The 19,129-nt window shown below is 40.6% G+C and overlaps 1 pseudogene; it reads left to right on the top strand.

Moving 5' to 3' along the window:
- Positions 1–11,992: 11,992 nt before the first annotated feature.
- LOC127195304 (60S ribosomal protein L5-like) lies at positions 11,993–18,670 on the top strand (annotated as a pseudogene).
- Positions 18,671–19,129: the final 459 nt, after the last annotated feature.

Below are 19,129 nucleotides of genomic sequence, written 5' to 3'. Positions count from 1 at the left end.
GGGGGCTCCCCTTCTCTGGAGAGTAAAAGAAGGGCTTAGGGGGAAACAGGGAGGGAGGGTGGGACTTGAGGGAGAGGTGGGAGGGGGCTATGACTAATATGTAAAGCATGTAAAGCAAATAATTAATTTTAACATGTAAAAAAATAATCATCAGTTCTGGATAAGTCATTCTCCTCCACGGAGGAACAGAAACAGAGGTGAAGATGACATCATATTTCAGACAAGGTGACAAAAGATGCCAACTCAGTCATCAAGGTACTAAGAGAAGAAGAAAATTTTGTGGACAGTTTTACAAACTATTTGGGACTTCTTGAAGCAGCTATTGCAGGAACAAACCTCCCTGTCTTGGCACATGGAGACTGAAGGTAATGCCATTGAGCATACTTTTGAAGTATTGTAATTCATTTACATTTTTAGGCTGTTGAGACTCATTCAAGATTCAAAAAACCCTCTTTGTGAGAGTCTAGCAGCACTAGTTAATTTTTTTTCCAGATATGAGTCTCCATCAGTTTGAAAATCAACCAGTGAGTTCATGATATTGACTCTTAATACTTTCATCTCTTTTCAGGATTTTTAAAAAAATACTTCTTACTAATTTGTTCATATTACATCTTAATGGTTATCCCATCCCTTGTATCCTCCCATTCCTCCCTCCCTCCCATTTTCCCATTATTCCCCTCCCCTATGACTGTGACTGAGAGGGATTATCTCCCCCTGTATATGCTCATAGGGTATCAAGTCTCTTCTTGGTAACCTGCTGTCCTTCCTCTGAGTGCCACCAGGTCTCCCCATCCAGGGGACATGGTCAAATATGAGGCACCAGAGTTCGTGTGAAAATCAGACCCCACTTTTCACTCAACTGTGAAGAATGTCCAGAATTTTAAATTTAAGTGGTGTAGTTTTTACCTATGGGAAAAGAAGCTGAGAAACAAAGAAGTGTTGAGGTTCTTCCCACCCTAAGCCACCACAATCAGTGAGGATGCTCTTGGACTTGGAATGTCCCTCCTAAGCCATCATCACTTTGGGGATTTTATCATAGGGAAGCCACCACCAAAAACTGGTAAGTTGGGTACTGAGGAAAGAGAACTGTGCCAATTTAGTATCCTAGCTAAGGCTTTTGACAAGTGCCCTTTTATTCCACCTTTAGATCCTGAGTTTAGCCACTTAGTTTTACTCTTTTAGCCCTGGTATCCTCAATATTTACAAGCTAATTTTCAAGCACTGAGATTAACTATGTAAGAAACTATAATATATATTCTTTCAATGAATAAATATGTAGGTGTGGTGTATTGTCATGTCTCTCACCATGTGGCTCCCAAGGGGAAAGCCTGGGTAACTTTTTTGTCTTATACTTATTTTGTCTTATTTCTCTTTATAGATGAAAACTATACAAGTACAGAATATGGGATGCAAAAAAGCTATTAAACCTGCAGGAAGGTAGCTCAGTGGGCTAAAACACTCATCATAGAAGCCTAATGAGCAGAGTTCAATGTCTGGAATGCATCTGCAGTGGTTTGAATGAGAATGACTCATATATTTGAATGCCTGTGTTCCTTTGCACATGGTAGGGGTCCTGTGGGGAGAATGGAATGTCCTGGCACATCAGTGTGGCTTTTGTAGTAAAAGTACACAAAGAAGGCAGCTTCGTGGTGACATTTACCTAGTTGAGGAGAAGAAATGCTTGGTTACAACAGGTAGAAGGGAATGCGGATAGAGAGGTAGAGTGGGAGAGGCTTTTGAGAAAAGGGAGAGTTCCAATAGAGGAAGAGGAAGTGCCTTAGTAAGTAGAGATGCCCACATGGCATAGGAGGGAGGTGCCTGTGTAGTGAGTGCTGTGGAGGGCATAGCAGGCTCCAGGAGACAGAGAGAGGACACATGCCTACTAGGCTAGGAGGGAACAATGATTAGAGTAGCTGAGGGAGGGGCCAGAGAGCAACTGAAAAGGCCGGCTCTAGAGGAGTTTGAAACCAAATATGGTAGGCGACAGAAGCCAGCTAAAACAAATGATCCACATGGACCTTAGGAGAGTCAAATCAGCCACTTAGTTCATGGAAACTGAGTCCTTTGGAAGGGACTCTTATATATCAGTCCTGTGGTTTTGTCTCCAGATGAATGAAAAATAAATAAGAGGAGGAGGAGGCCATGACTACTCCTAAAGTATGTAGTATGTTTTTATTATAGATATAAGGGAGAAAGAAAGCAGAGGGAAGATTCCAGGCTCAACGTGGGGAACTAAACCAGACCAAGAGAAAAGAGTGGGGCAGGGAGAGCTAGAGAGGAGCCATTGACCAGGAGATTAAGGGTCAGGCTGGGGGAAGGGAAGCAGAAGCCCAGCCCCTGAGAGGGAGGGGTTTGGTGTAGGAGAAGAGGTGAGATATGCAGAGAGGAGCCACAGGTGCTGAGTGAGACTTAGACTGAGTTGAGACCTAAGCCAGAGAAGTGCTAAACTTTTTTAAAAAATTGATAGGGGAATCTGTAGGTATTCCCTAATTGGAGGCAGTTGGCATAAGGAAGCTGAAAGCTGGGTACCCTGTGAGGCTGATGATGTGAGGGATCACTGGAACATACATGATTTGTGTTAGTAAAGGCAGGAGGTTTGACAGTGTGACCTTTTAGCAAAACAGCTACAGCTACCATAGGCTCCCAGGCAAATGGTGCCCATCCCCTCCTGTAAGCAGGCCTCAAGTCTGATCAGAAATCATTAAGATACTCACACCACTATTGCACTAAAGGATACATCTTGTCGGAAAGGTAGATATGATGACCTAAGAGTCACATTTTGGTAGAGTCACCTACCAAGTATCACAAGAGTCACTTTTTGTCTTCGGGTAGGTTGCTCACGCCTCCAAGGTTGCCTCCATATCATTTGCATGCAAGAAGCACACTAATTAGACCCAGGGAATTGTACAAAAATAAAAAAGAAAGGCCATGCAATTTGGAAAAAGAAGTGTTCAGAAAGCCAAAGAGGAGTTAGAGGAGAGCAACATGGCTACATCAAAATGCATAATAGACATATATGAAGTTTTCCAGGAATACATTTAAAACATAATGAACAAATTCAGGTAGATTGCTAGGAGACCAGTCAGTTATGAACTAAATCCCAGCCCTTAGAAGCAGACTGTTTTAGATTCTATAATTTGGCAACTTTAACTGGTTCTCACATATTGTGGTTTGCCTTTTTCTGCTGCCTAGTTACGTATGAGTTGCACTTAAACATATGTATATCCAGTAAAAGGAATGCTGTTGTTTTCAGAAAATAAGGCCAGTCTAAAATAGCACAAATTGTATAACTGTTAGGAGGTGCACAAGCTGTTACTACAAGCATATCAGCTAATGCCCAAGATTCTTTTGAAACTTGAGCTGTGCTAAAGTCAACCTAATTAACTTTCAGCCAATTATTTGGCTTGAGCATTAAACTTCATGCTTCTTTGACACACACTCACAGCCTGCTCAAATGTAAAGGATAAATTGGTGCCTGCTTATATTATAAATGTACATTTGCATGTGGCACCCTACTCGCCATCTATGCCCTTCACGTTAATCCACTCATTAATAATCATAAATTTACATGGATTATGTAAACACCAAATAAAAATGCCTGCTTAAGCTTTCAAGTGCATCTCTCACTGTGGAACATTTTTAATTCCCAATCTATTCTTTTATAAAAATAACTACAGAGATAATTTCCATATTACATCCATCTTAGGATAGAAAAATAACAGCAGTAAAACAACATTTGTCTCCTTTTTTTGTGCCAGTGTGGGGAATGCATATGAGTCTGCCCCCTTCTAGTCTAATACAAAACCTAAAACATCAATATGCCCCAATAATCCCTCACCTTATCTCCCTCACTGGGTAGCCTGCCAGCTTTTCATGCCTACAGCCTTCAATTAGTGAATATTCAAAGCTTTCCCTTTCAATGTCTGGAAGCTGCACACTTTGCTGTCTGCCTCTGAGTCTATGCCAAATTCAAAGCTTTACTGAAGTCACTTTTAGGGCTTTTTCACAAATATGTTTACACAGGAACTCTGTCATGCCTGAATTTTAGAGAAAACAACCTCTTTGTGATTCTAAATACAAACACAACTACTAGTAGGATATAGACATAAAATGGAAGCAACCATTATCGACAGTGAGAGCAAATAGAGGCCCCTGATTGTTTCTGAACCGCTGATGTGTAATGTACATTAGTGGTCAACGAAGCCTGGTAAGAGTATACATTACACAAATATTTCCAAGTAGATAATACTTATATTTGGTTACATGCCTAACTTTTCTCCTAGTTTCCCTGTAGTGCCCACACAACAAACTATTGTATAAATATTTATCTCGACTCAAGACAAAACTGTCTACTGTTATCTTGTCAATTCCCAGATGGTAGAATAAAACTGCTCCCCTGCCAATGGTAAAAGTAGTGCCAGTAGCGTAAGGAATTCTGAGAGGTAAAATTTAGAACTAAATGTTCTGTAGCAACAGGTTCTATGAAGTTGTGTGTGTGTGAGTGTGTGCGTATGTGTGTGTGTGATGCTATTACTACAACCAGAACTAAATTTTAAAAATTAAACCTCTAGAATTAAGATAATCTATGTTGCTTTTATCGCTAATGTCGATATTTAATCATTGAATCTGCTTCTGTTTCCTAATGCTTTAATATTTTACAGTGTTTTTCTTCTCTTGGTATGCCACTATGGAAGGAAGGCTTTCCCATGACTATTTTGCGTTTTAGATCCTTAACATACAGATCCTTTTATCTTATTAATTTTTAAAATTTTAATGTGTAATTAAAAATAAAGAAGCAAAATACATAGGAAAGCCCACTAGGATGGTTCAACAGAAAAAGCACTAGCTGAACATGCCTGATGACCTGACCTTTATCCCTGGATCCCACAGTGGATTCAAGAAAACAACTTCATTAACTTGCTCTGACCTCCAAACGTGGGCTCTGTCACACATACATGCTTTCACCTATCACCTCCTCATGGATACACATACTCCACATTGATAAATAAACCCTTTTTAAAAAATGAATGAAGAAATAAAAATGACTGATAGTATGTTCTCTTTATAAATATGTATAAGCTGTAATAAAATGATATATAGTCACATCTGGGGAATATAGATCTTTGCATGCTTGCGGAAATTCAAATACACCTACATTTAGATTTCCTTTCTGTTTTTATTAGCATCTCATAGCAATGATGAAAGTACTTATGGGAATTATTGACACACTGCTACAAGGTGTACACTAACTCATGAAATAAAATCTCAGATCCTTTAGGAAATCTTCAAGCCCAATTATGTGGAGGAATATGACAGAGTGTCATGGAAAGAATCCATCATGATCCAAGGAGATAAGATGTCTGTTACTAAAAGGTAGGACTTTTAAAGAAATAAAAAATTGAAAGTTTTAAAGTTTCCAATCATCCCTGCCTTCTTGAGCAGTAACCAATTTGACTTCAGGGCAGACCTTCCTTTTTGTCCTAAAAGAAACTATTTTTCAAATAAATTTACGAAATTAATTATTCAGTCACTTGGTTGGTTTATCTTTTGAACATTTTTCTGTCACTATGGGGAAAAAAAATGAAACCAAATGCAAATGCCATGGAATGAGAGGCTAATTAGTCTGTGCAATGCTCGGTACTGGGCACAGGCATGAAGAACTCATTCTTTGTGGCCCCAGAGAACACTAACTTTCCACATCTGCATGGGACTTTTACTGTCCATATCTGAGTTTCAGCCATCTGTTCCTTAAGAATTAAATAGAATTAATAATGAAATATATAGAATTAATTACATGTTAAATAAACAGAAGAAAGCATTAAAATGTGGTTATTGAGTAGCTTTAAAATGAATGTTAAAAAAAAATAAATTTCTCCCTTATGTGCCTGAAGTCATTAAAAAAAAAACAATGAGAGAAAGGGACTTGGAAAAGGGGAGAGCAAGGCCCTACTGAAGGAGTGTGTGCCTTGAGTGGAGGTGAGAAAGAATGGGTTATCTACACATGTAAATTCTCCTTTTTGATTCTGAGAAAGCTATGTTACATAGTAAGATACTAAGAAAGGACATTAGTGCAATCAAAACATAGCCAATGGAGGAAAACGACATCATCAACAGGAACCTCAGCTCCAGCTTTTAAAACATTAGTAGGTCCACGTTTCATTTTGTTACCCATTATCTTTTTATAGTTTTCATATGAAACCCATGTTCTGTACAATTTTTTAAGAGTATGTAAGGTTTTTTGTTGGCTTTTTAATGCTAGATGGATCCTGAGATTATACCCCACATTATTAGTTACAAACAGTGTTACTTGGGTATATAAAGCTCAACTGAAGTGATTAAGGAATCTTTCCCTTTTATTTTAGCACATTTAGCAATTTCCATTATCAGAACCTTCCAAAGGATATTTGATTATGTTGAAATCTGTAACATTATGTAGGGGTTGGTCAGTAAAATTAGTGCATCTCAGGTATCCTGCATCTATCTTGCTAAAGACTATTTGGTCCTCTTCATTTCTCCAAGCTATGGGCCCTGGAAAATATACCCCCACATATTTGGTTCTTTCTCAAGTAAAGCTGCTGCCATTCATGTAAAGATCTGCATCTCTGGTGGTGAGAGGAACATCTGTCTGGTGAGGCTGTATACCTTGAATAATGTCCAGCATCGCCAGGCAGTCATGAATAGGCTCCTCAGGGTCACTGCCGAGCAGCAGAGCGGCAAGATTGATGACCAAGGATTTGTCAAAGATCAGTATGCCCTTATATAAAAGAAAGGCTTGGCACTGAGTCAGACAGGCATTTGATATCCACTGGGTTTCCATGGAGTGTGGAATTGTTATAGCTTGAGTCTGTCCTATTGTGGGCTTGTCAGCTTTACTAAAATTTCAGTGGTTGTGATGACTCTTCAACAAGGGGGCAGTCCAGAGGCTACAGAATCCAGTCTCTTGGAGATGTAAGCTATCAGCCTTTTCCAGGGACTTGGAGTCTGAGTCAGGAATCCTTTGGCATGCCCTGCCTTTCATGAGCAGTCAACAAGGCTGTATTCCAGGCTGACTATCAAGGAATAAGCATGCCTGCTTCAAGGAGGCTCCTGATATGACTATTAATCCCTTTCCTGGCTCTCGAACTGGTGATGACTTAAATGAGTATTGCCCCAGATGTTAGTTGCACTAAGATGGGTAGCACATATTTTGACACGTCACGAGGAATATACACTGCCCATACGGTAGGAATTTCCTGGATCAACATTTTCCATTCCCCTTCCAGGCATTGTGTTGGATTTTGGAGGAGCAGATATTCCTCACATATCAGGCAGGTTATAGTTAAAGCCTCAGCAGGGCTAGGCAACCTAGGAGTATCTCCAGGGAACCATATTGTTACCTGGAGATTTTTTCAAGGGGATCCATCCCATTAGTGGGTAGAGACAGTCAGGAAAAACAATAAAAGAATGAGTCACAGTTCCTTGTCTGAAGTTAACAGTCCAATCAGTGGTCCATATATATTTTTGATATTCCATTTCGCTGCCTATATTTCTAATTTTGGGTAGCAAAATTCCTTGGAGCTGCCATAACACTGAATAAGTAGCCTCATGTTGATCAGAAAAATTTACAGGTTGGACCCCTGACATAAAGGTTAGCTAAAGTTTCTGGGGCCCAGTTTGAAGAAGCTTCAGCCTCAGCAATAATTGTCTCGAGCTTTGGGGAGTCTACTGTTTCTGTAGTGGCATTAATTTTTTTTTCAATGACTCATTTCTTTGCAGTGAGCACATACCTCCTTATGTAAAGGTATTCCCCTTTTATCATGGTGTACACACACACAATTCAAAGTGGCTAGAGCTTGTAGTGCAGTCAAGGCAGCCCACCCCATATTCTTTAACAAAAGATCTTTTCTGCTGTCTTTGTTGGCAACACTGTCTGGGATTTTTCTAATAGTTCTGACCTTTTCTTTGCTGCAAACCCATCCATCTTTTGTATCTCTCTAAAATATCAGGAGCCAGCTGAGTAACAAAAGCCAGGTTAACTGCCTTGAGATTTGCCAGATCCTCTGGGTTTATAGGGGTGTCTAGGCAAAAGGTGTCCAGAGGGCACTCCACGAAAGCCAAAGGTGGTTCATCTGGGCCCTGTGTTATGTCTGCTACCTTAGATAGTTCAGTGGGCTTTTGGGCTTCCCACTTCATCCCTTCTCACAGAGCCTGGTGGTACTTTCTGAGTAACCACCTACCTTTCTCTATGTAGTAGTCCTGGTGAGATCTCCACCTTGGCAGAGCCTAGTCAATTTCATTTGCCCTCTAGTCTTCAGCCACTGAAGTTATTCTGGGGAATGCTTCCACTGGTTTCATAAATATCCATTTGCTTTCTTCAGTAGTGAAGAGAGTATGAGGAATCTGATGACAGTTGTCCCACATGGAGAGATGATTGAAAAAGAGAGAATTAATTAGAGAAATTAAGGAATCAGGGTTACCCTGAAAAGGGGGTTCTGGTTTTTCTAGTTGTATAGAACTGTAGTGAAAAAAAGGACATATAGATAGTGATTGTCAGGAAATGACCATAGAGGAGCAAGGACCAAAGGAGATGCCACCCCAGAGCCAGAATCAGAATCTCCTTCTGCTGCCAGAAAGGCTTCTTTAACCAGAACCACAACCACATGATGCCTGCTACTTCCTCACTAAGTTCTGGGTTGTAGAACTCAGGAAAATTTGCATATGAGGTAGTGTCCTCTCCTCCTTGAGAAACATACATTCTGGTCTTTGATGTCCAGTGGTTGCTTTGCTTCTGGCTTATTAATAAAATGGTGCAGGATTTTATTGGACATTTAAATGAATTGAAGAATGGAAAAGAAGAAATTTAAAGTCCTATAAATCCATCAGCACCTTGACAGATTGAGTCTGTGTATACTTTTAGGGCCCAGTTGATTTTTACTGAATCCATTAAGCCAACCCACATAAAAACATGAAAGGCTTTTAACTTTGTACTCAAAATTTTAATCACAGCTGTTAAAATGTGTTTAACTAGCAGGAAATTTCATTTGTCATTGCTGTAATTACAGTCCAAGGACACAGCAGAAATGCACTCATTTACCGACACTGAGGATCCTCATGTAAAAAGAAAATAAGAAACAAGGTCGTAGTCACAACAACTAGCATTTTCCCTTCAAGGCCTCTACCTTTGCATATATTTTTATTGCCTAGAAGAATCCTGTGTATACACATATGGTAAGCAATGTATTCAAAACATGGATCCCCAATATTACCCATCCTCTTCCTGATATTTGACTCCCCTCCAAGGAAAGTGTGGTATCTTTTAGTTTCATCGGGAAATCTTTGAGAACCATGGCTGCTTTGACACACACACAATGTATTTGAAAGGTTTCTACAGCTGTTGACCTGAGCGATAAAACGTGGTGTCACCTCCACCTGGCTCAGTCTTGCTGTTCGAACACTTATCCTTTCATCTTAGCTGTTATACTAACTGAGGCGCCTATTAACATATCAAAGCATTCTCTGGCTGCCAGCTTCTCCAGGTACAGCAAGTACTTGCTACAGAGTCCTGACATCTCTCAGCATTTCTTCTAGAACACAGGGTAAACCAAGGCAGGTCAAAGCATTGGCAAATGACAAGCTGGTGGCTGGTGTTTCACTGTATATTTTAACTCTTCATCTTTCAGGCTGGTAGCCATGCTGTTTATACTTTAACTCTTAAGCTTCCAGGCTGGTGGCCTTGCTATTTACACCTTAACTGTTCAGGTCCCCTGGCTTCTCTACTGCCACAATAGCTCTCTAGCTGTGGGACTCTGCTGGATAGGGTTGAACCATTTGTGCTAGGTCTATGCTGGTGGACTCCCTTTTCTCTGCAGGGTTCTCACTCCACCTGATCTTGTAACCCCAGATTTTATAAGGAGTGCCACATAACCCTCAAGGAAAATTACAGGCCTGACCCTTTCCTGATACTAAACTTCTTCAGCAAGCACAGGGCATTCCTGGAAGTACTTCACTCTAAGCTGAGGAGATCCTAGCCTTCCAGCAAATGACTTTGAATTGTACCTAGAAGTCATCCCCTCACACATAGGATAATTAAGTACTGTTTTCTCCTTCTTGTGATAGGACCACAGTGTTACTGCATCACTGTATGTATTAGCATTCTGCTTCAGTCTGCTTACCTGTGATGTCATTGCTTAGCTGCCATGGGGGCGTGGCCCTGCCCAGGGCTATATAAAAGGACACACCCTCCTCATGGTCCCTCTCTACCCTCTCTTCTTCTCACTCTTCCTCTGTCTCTCTCTCTCTCTCTCTCTTACTTGTTCTCTACCCCTTCTTACTCCTACTCTTTCTCAGTCTCTCTTTTTCTCTCTGAGGTACCCTTTCCTTCTCCCCCTGCCCCCGCCATGCTCATTTGATAAATTCCCCTATAACACAATATCTGGCATCTAGTACCTTATGATTTTATTATCTTATTGTCTGTTTTCATTCTCTTTATATTAGTCATAAAATTGGTGGTCCTATACTAAAAAGGCCCTTCCATGATTAACTTAAGTCTGTAAACCTTTATATCGAAGTCCATTCTTCCAAATTTCATTCTAAGTGTCCATTCATTCTGATCTTAACCCATCACCACACTGCCTTCAGACCATGATTCCAAGCTGAGATAAATTTCTGCTGCTTTGTTTTCTCCTGGGACCCAGCACAGAATGTGGGTGATTCACTCTGCTGCATGACTGATCTTCCACCAACAGCTCTGTTCGAATGGAACCCAGGTGTGGACTAATAAACTGCCAGATTATTGGTAAGCAAATGCCAACCACAGAATGTGACTAATTTTAGGTACCTTTGATTGGAATGACTTTCAACGGGCTGTGTTCCATCAGGCATACTGGTACCCTCTCCACCCTTATGCCCCATTCCCCACCCTCCACCACAGACACTTCTCTGTTTGGGTTATTCCTGCCTGGGGCTATACAGAGCCTCACAGCTGCTGCTGCTGTGCTTTCCTGGTGGCATTTCAAATCCACCCACCTTTACAGTCACTGTGTTGGCTCAGGATGGAGGAGGTAGAGCATTTGGGTCAACCACGTGGCTAGCCTCCATCTTTCCTAGCAACCACATGACTGATGCCTGCTTCCTGCAGCTCCCCTGGCTCCTCCCCTTTCCCACCACAGGCCCGCTGGAGGTACACAAGACATGTGCATGCATAGCCCCTACTACCTGAGCCCCACTAGCTCAAAGGCAGACCAGGGAAGTCCAAGGACAGAGTTAACCTCCACACAGTCACAAGTGACTCTCAGCTTTGCTAACTCAGTTAACTGTGGGCTCATATATAAAACGTAACCTATTTATTTCCTTTTAGATAAAAAAAAAACCCTATTTTATTGTACCCTATTTTTAATGTTCCTTATTTCAAAGTTTTAAAGTGTTATTAAAATTAACAAGATAAATGCTGTTTCTCCCACCGGGGCTCCTACAAGCCTCCTGGTCAACTGATCTTATATAATGTTCTTCTGTTGTATTAAACTTCATTTGTTTACAATGTTAAAACTTGATTGTTATGCTCTACATTCATTCTCAAAGTCTAAAATCACTGCCTTATATCTTATTATTATACATAAAATTGGTTTAAATTATTAAGATCGTATATAAATGATCAAGTCCTTTAACATGTTCAAGAACGTATTTTAGTCATGCTAAAAACCAAGGTAGTTAATTATATTTTCAAAGTCAAATATAAAATGAGGTCATAACACTCTATTTTATGTTTATAAACTATAGTTTAGCGCAGATAACTGGATACAAAGATCATTTAACTCAAATATGCTAACCCTCAAACTTGTCAGAGATCTGCTGAATATGGCATTTAACATGTGTAAATTTGTTATAATAAAACAGAAATCCCCAGATGATAACAGTAGTTCCACAAGGTCTCAGAAATTTTGGGCACAAGGGCAGGTGACTTCAACCCTGGATTGTGGTTTCTGGCCACTGAGCAAAACTGCTCCCAACATCTGTCATGGATCAGCCTAACTGTGGACAACCTGGAGATTCGTTGTCTCACATTGCTAAATACAAGGTGAGGTCAATCTCTTCCGTGTTCTCCTTCCACAGAAATAGTTTCCTTTCCTCTGTGCCTAATACAAGACTGTCTCTGCCCATGGTGCCATGCTGCCACAGAAGACAACTGGGAGACTGTCTAATTACTGGGATATGACTAATTAGTCGTCTCAATAATTTTTATCAATACATAGTTTCCTTTTGTTACAATTTATCCTTCTCAGGTCTCTGACCACATTGCCAGCTAATCTGGTGTTAGCTTGATAGCTACAAAACAGACAACTAGCTCATTAGCCGAAAGTATTCTACCATGCTAGTTCATTGGTCAACTCATTAGCTAGTTAAAACTACTAGATATTAGATCTCTTATTTAAGAGGCAAAGAGGTTTGTCTTACTCACATACCTCAGATTAAAGATAAACAGGCTTCAGACAACTTCCCAGTCCTCTTCATATGCAGGAGACCAAGTTTTAAACCTCATTCTTACAGCTACTGTCAAATCTAGATACAATCTACCTTCCCATTCTTTTAGCTAAGGACAGTGACTGTGTACATCAATTTCACCATCTTAAAGCTTCCAAAAAGATCTTTTATAAATGTCAGAAGGTCTAGAAGATGTTTTGTAAATGTTAAATGGTCTAAGAAGGTGTTTTAAGACTGATACATGCAAGTTATGAATGTTAAAAAGTCTAAGAAAGTGTTTTAAGTTAGTAAATGCAAGTTATGAAGATCAACGTGTCTAAAAGGATGCCTTATTTCTTCTTGTTGCCCTGATATTGTTGTATTAGCTGTTCAGAGTTGGCATTGATCACTGGAGTCCTAGTTTATTAATCTAACTATAGTAAAATATTCCACCATGTGATCCTATCATAGTTCCAAGCTCAAGATTTTAAACTTCCTTTTGTTTGTCTTTTTCTTAAAATGTCTCTCATTGTACTAAATTTATGTCTCCAGTCTTTTAAACAGAGAGAAGAAACCCTTATGTCATGATGTGTACTGATGCTAAAGTGAGATTTTGCCTTCTGCTCTGCAGGAGTTTTCTGTCCTTCCCATGCTACTGTTCCACAGAGGCCAAAAAGGCTTCTCCCTTTCCTAAGCTCACCTCAGAGTGTTTGTAACATAAACTTCTTTTCCCAACCCTCTGTTATACTATATGTCTACTTCATTTTCCTACAATGTGTCCATGTATTTCACTACAGATTTCAAATAGTGATGATGGTAAATTTATCTACCTTTATGAACTTGAAAGGATTCTTTTAAGCTGCAAAAAATCCATCTCTCAGGTCAAACGGAATCCAGAGAAGTACTGCCAGTCAACAGTTTCTCACCTGTTGCCTATCTCTGAGGGTGGGATTCCTCCTCCTTTTCACTGGTTTTCAGACTCCACTCTCCCTAACCCCACAATTGCCACATTCCTGCACCAAACACGCTGAATTCTCCTTTCTTAGTCACATAAGCCCTTCCTTTGTCCAAGAGACTGTCAACACTTGTCTGGTTCACTGGGAGCAGAGGTATACAACCCTGATCTCCATGACTGTGGCTGGTCCTTCTCGCTGGCCTATAACTAGAACCTTCCTATCAGGTGAGTTTCCGATGTAGTTTCTATCCCTCTGCTCTAAACCGCAGTGCACTGGGTAGCTACATCCTTGGGGCCAACGTATTTGCTGAGCTCTTGGTCCCTTGTCAGTGCTGAAGAATTACTGACCAGTCTGTACCTGATTTTTTCTGGGTCACTATCTGTTTTTTGAGGATGCACTAAGGGGTTACTGACCTCACCTCCCCATGGAAAACGTCCAGATGCCTGTTTCTACTAGCATGCCTTTGGGATGACTGTCAGCAAGACGTAGTTAAGACAATTACTTCACCCCTTACCCAGGGTGTGTTCCAGACCTAGGACAAACAGCTCCAGGCTCTCCCAGCACTCCTTGGTCCCTATTGCTGCAGGACATGGCTGACATAGCCTGCCCTCTACCTTGAACTTTCAGGACAGAGCTTTTCCTTCTCCTGCACTATATAATCTGGATATTTTATTGCTATTGCCTTCTCTCTCTCTCTCTCTCTCTCTCTCTCTCTCTCTCTCTCTCTCTCTCTCTCTCTTCCCCTTACATGGCAGCCAAAAGCTGCTTCCAATAAACCTACATTTATATTTCAATTTACCTTATATCAAAACTATTCAACGATCCTCATTTTTAACTATAAGGAAAGGTAGGAATGTTAGGATTCTGCTTCAGTCTTCCTACCTGTGATGTCACTGCTTAGCTGCCACAGGGGTGTGGCCCTGCCCAGGGTTATATAAAAGAACAAAATCTCCTCATGGTCCCTCTCTATCCTCTCTTCTTCTCACTCTTCCTCTATCTCTGTCTCTCTCTCTCTCCTCTCTCTCTACTCCTTCTCTCTCTCTCTCTCTCTCTCTCTCTCTCTCTCTCTCTCTCTCTCCTCTCTCTCTCTCTCTCTCTCTCTCTCTCTCTCTTCTCCTTCTCTCTCTCTCTCTCTCTCTCTCTCTCTCTCTCTCTCTCTGGTGTATCCTTCCCCCTTTCCTTCTCCCGCATGCTTATTTAATAAACTCCTCTATAACATAATATCTGGCATCTGGCATCTTATTACCTTATATCTTATATTTTATACTAATCATAAAAGTATTTAGATTAAGTATCCTGGCACCTTTAGCCCTTTGGAATCAGACACATTCACCTACTAAACCCCTGCCCTCTGCCCAAGGTTTATAAATAAAGGCTGGCTTGTGTGCTCGGTGCTCTGCTCTCATGCTTGCTCTCTTAGCTTGCCATTCCTCCACCTGACAGTATGAGACTCCATTTATTCTGGGGGAAGTAACCCTGGACTCCCAGTGGTCAGGCGGCAATGGCAGAACTGCCTTTGTAGCTTCATGGACCCTGCTCCACCACCGCTGACCCTGAGAAGCTCTGTGCTGACCCCCAGAGAAGCACTGCTGGGCCTGCATTTAAGCTTACCTGCCTGCCAGCTGGTCTCACACATCTGTCTGCTTCCTCTGCTGTGCTTAGCATAGAAGTTTAAACAAGGAACTTTCACTTTCCACCTCCCCTGGAGAGACTAGAAACTGGCTTAGTGTTCAGGCTACAGACCTCACCCTGAAGTGCTCTAGCAGGCCCTGAGCAAGAAACTGGACATTGGCACAGGTCTGTGGGGCATGGGACCCAGAACACCTGCTTCCAGATGCTGAATGGAATCTAGCTGAGAACCTTTGTTGTTTAACAACAGGAGGTCTTAATGAGCTAAACCAGAGGTGAGCAGATGAGGGGTTGTAAAAAGAAAAACCTTGGTTCCTTTTCACTTGATGGCTTAACAATGAACAGAGGCTTGCTGGTAGCTAGAGACCTAAGTAAGGAGGCAGATAAAACACTCTGCACTGCTTTTCCTTTAGTAAACTTACTGTTGGTGCACACCTGTAATTCCAGACACAGGTGGATCCATGTGAGTTCAAGGCCAGCCTGGTCTACAAAGTGAGTCCAGGACAGCCAAAGCTACACAGAGAAACCGTATCTTCAAAAACAGAAACAAAAACAATGAAGCAAACAAACAAAAGAAGCATGCAAAAACATACACACATTTGACAGACAAAGCAAGCAGATTTTTACAAACCTCACACACACACACACACACACACACACACACACACATACACACACATGCACATATACAATCAATACACAATACAAGGGAGCTCCCAAAGACACCATTCATCTACATATATGTAAACATACAGATATAAATATAAATAAACATTTACATACATTTAAACAATATACAGACAATTAGAAATATAAACAGGCAGACACATTTTGGATGAAGCAGATGGCTTCAACAAATGTGTAATTCTGTCTTGGGTGCTTATATTATCTAATACAAAGGTATGTATGGAAAAATTACCTCATTCAAAAATAGATAGAATTGTTACATAAAATCGAAGTTATTGTGGTACTCTTGATCCCAATATCTAACTAGATACTTTATTTAATATGAGCTTAAAGCAGTGGTTTTATCTATATGCTCATGAGTTCAAAGCAGAAGTTCTATCTTTTTCATATTTCAAATGCATGTTATATGTTCAAAGCAAGAGTTTTTTTTATGTAAAGGTTTTTCTTAGAAACAGGTGTCTGTCTTGTCTTGTATAGATAACCATTTATTCTTTGTTTATATATTCATATAGTCTTTCTTATCTTGGTGTACACTTAGGCCTTATCTTTGGACTAAACCTAAAATGAATATATTTCCTTGATCACTAATTGGTTTCATCTTGTTTTCCCTCTTAGTATAAATCAAGTGCTTGACATATGGAGGTTCACAGAGCTACTTGAATCAAATCAGAAATTCTTCAAAATCATCATCAGAGATTATGAAATCATCAATGCATTTAAATAGCACTACATCATGAAGGTACATCTTCAAAATTATCTTCAAGAAATCTGCCCAACAGAATGAGGCAATAGACAGTGAGGGTCTCTGCCATGCTAGCTGTGTGAGATAAGCATGGAGAGGCAATATAACAACAAGCAGTCTTGAGGCAAAATCCTTGGAGCCTTGTCTAAACCAAGGATACACCTATTTGTCAGCTGTGCAAAAATGAGTGGGCTGCCTCCAGGAAGCTCACTTGCTTGCTTCTGCCAATCCAGCACATAATTGCACCCAGCAATTTCTCTTTATTTCCCCTTACCCTAAATCTCTCCAGGCTCATAGCTTTGCTTCCCTTCCCCCAGCTTCTCTTTCCTATATAAGCTACCCTTTTTGGCTACAAGCTCTCTTTCTCTGTCTACTCTTGGTTCTTGGCTCTCTCTTTTCTCCCTCTCTCTTCTCTTTGTCCCTTGCCCCTGCCTCCCTTCCTCTCCTGATCTGGTTCAGTCTACAGGCAATATCTAGTCTACTACTTTCTCTCCCTGCTCTGGACTTTTCCAGATGTCTGTGAATGTATTCTACAATAAAATCCTTCTCCTATCTCTCACCTAAAAATGATCATGTCCTTTTTTTCATTCAATGTGGAGGCCCAGGATGACAAGGAGGCTACCTACAGATCATTTTTGGGGGTGTGGATAGAACTGGGAGCCCAGTATATACTTGCTCAATACTGAGATCCACTCCCACCCTTGCTTCCTGTTGCTGACAGTCTAGATAAGGTCTCAGCTAATAGCCTTCAATAGCTAGTGCACATGCAAAACACACACACACACACACACACACACACACACAGACACAAGACATATCAATGGTCTTTCCAATCTCTTTTGTCATGACATAAGAGACAGGTTAAATCAGAGATGAGCTTTCCCTACAATGTGGTAGATTTATAAGCAAATAAGAGTGTGCTTATCTAAGCCATTAAGTCTTGAGGTGATTTGTTACCCTGTGAAATAAGGCAAAGGAAACACCTATCCAAGATCAGGCTATTCTCCTAAGAATCACTGGAAGTAAGTTCTTAGGATTACATCATTAGCATTCTCATTGTGTGCATGAGAAAAGTTGAAAACAATAAAAAAAAAAAATCATTGCTTATTATGCAACTAGTAAATGATAAAGAAATGCCCAGCATGTAGGTTCCATTTACCTTGATATAAGTTTAGCTCTTGGTGCAAACTAAAGAAATGACCCTAACATTTGTATGGGTCCAAACTGCACTCTTAAAACAGTCAATCCTGCTTTTATCCCCAGCATGACAAGCCTGTAGGTCCGTGTGGGGCTCAGATTGCAACTTTCTGTTCTGCAGGATGAGGTTCATGAGAGTTTGTCAAGACTAAGGCCTACTTTAAGAGACTCCAAGTAAGACTTAAAAAGCAGCAAGAGGGTAAAACTGACTACTATGCTCAGAAAGAAATGACTGGAGATCCTGGACAAAAATAAGTACAGTATACCTAAATATAGGATGATAGTGCCAAGTCACCAACAGAGACATCATCTGCCAGATTGCATATGCCCATATAGTAGGGGATATGATCTTCTGCACAGCATAGGCACATGAACTGCCAAAATACGGTGTGAAAGTTGGGCTGACAAATTATGCTGTAGCCTATTGTACTGGCCTGATACTGGCCCATGCAGGCTTCTCAGTAGGTTTGGCATGGACACGATCTACAAAGGCTAAGTGGAGGTGACTAGAGATGAATAAAATGTGCAAAGCAGTGATGGTCAGCCTGGTGCCTTCACTTGCTATTTGGATGCAGGGCTTGCCCAAACTACAACTGGAAATAAAGTTTTATGGGCCCTTAAGGGAACTGTACATAGAGTCTTTTCTATCCCTCATAGTACCTAGCAGTTTCCTGGCTATGACTCTGAAAGCCAGGAGTTTAATGCAGAAGTACATTGGAAGCACAGCATGGGTCAGAATATTGCAGACTACATCAGATATCTAATGGAGGAAGATGAGGATGCTTATAAGAAACAGTTCTCTCAGAACATAAAGAACAACATAAATCCAGACAGGGTGGAGGAGATGTACATGAAAACTCATGCTGCTATCTGAGAGAAACCAATTTATGAGAAGAAGCCCAAGATAGACATGAAAAAGATGAGGTGGACCTGTTCCAAAATGTCTTTTGCCCAGGAGAAAGATTGGGTTGCCTAAAAGGTGTCAAGTTTCCTCAGAACTCAGGAATGGGCTGCTAAAAACTAAAGCAAATTTCTATGAAGATTTTATTTTTATAAAGGCAATAAACTTATTTGCCAAGCCAAATAAACAACAAACTACACCAACAAAACCCCAGTCAGTCTGCACCTTGCTAGATGCACTGACTGTGATCTCAGACATTTTGTGTCCAGCTATATCTCCAGTTTATTAGCTCCCCTGTGGCTACTACAGTTCCTGGAAGCTCTGAAGATACTCTCTACTTCCTTCTTGCTATAGCTCCCAAGGGCTGGGAAGCATTTCTCTTCACTGATAAATATTCCTCAAGATTCACGCCCCCTCAACTAACAGCTTTTCAATGAAGTGCCTATTAATCTATCACCTTTCTGTATTCTCCAATGATCTAAATGCTGAATGCTAATGTTAAAAATCTAGATTTATCTACATATCAACCTCTTTCGCACCCGTACAAATACATACAAAATTACACACATTTTAAGGCAAATT

This window comes from Acomys russatus, chromosome 11, assembly GCF_903995435.1.
Source record: "Acomys russatus chromosome 11, mAcoRus1.1, whole genome shotgun sequence".
NCBI lineage: Eukaryota > Metazoa > Chordata > Mammalia > Rodentia > Muridae > Acomys > Acomys russatus.
The sequence above is the reverse complement of the archived record's forward strand: the minus strand, read 5'-3'. Positions and strand labels throughout refer to the sequence as shown.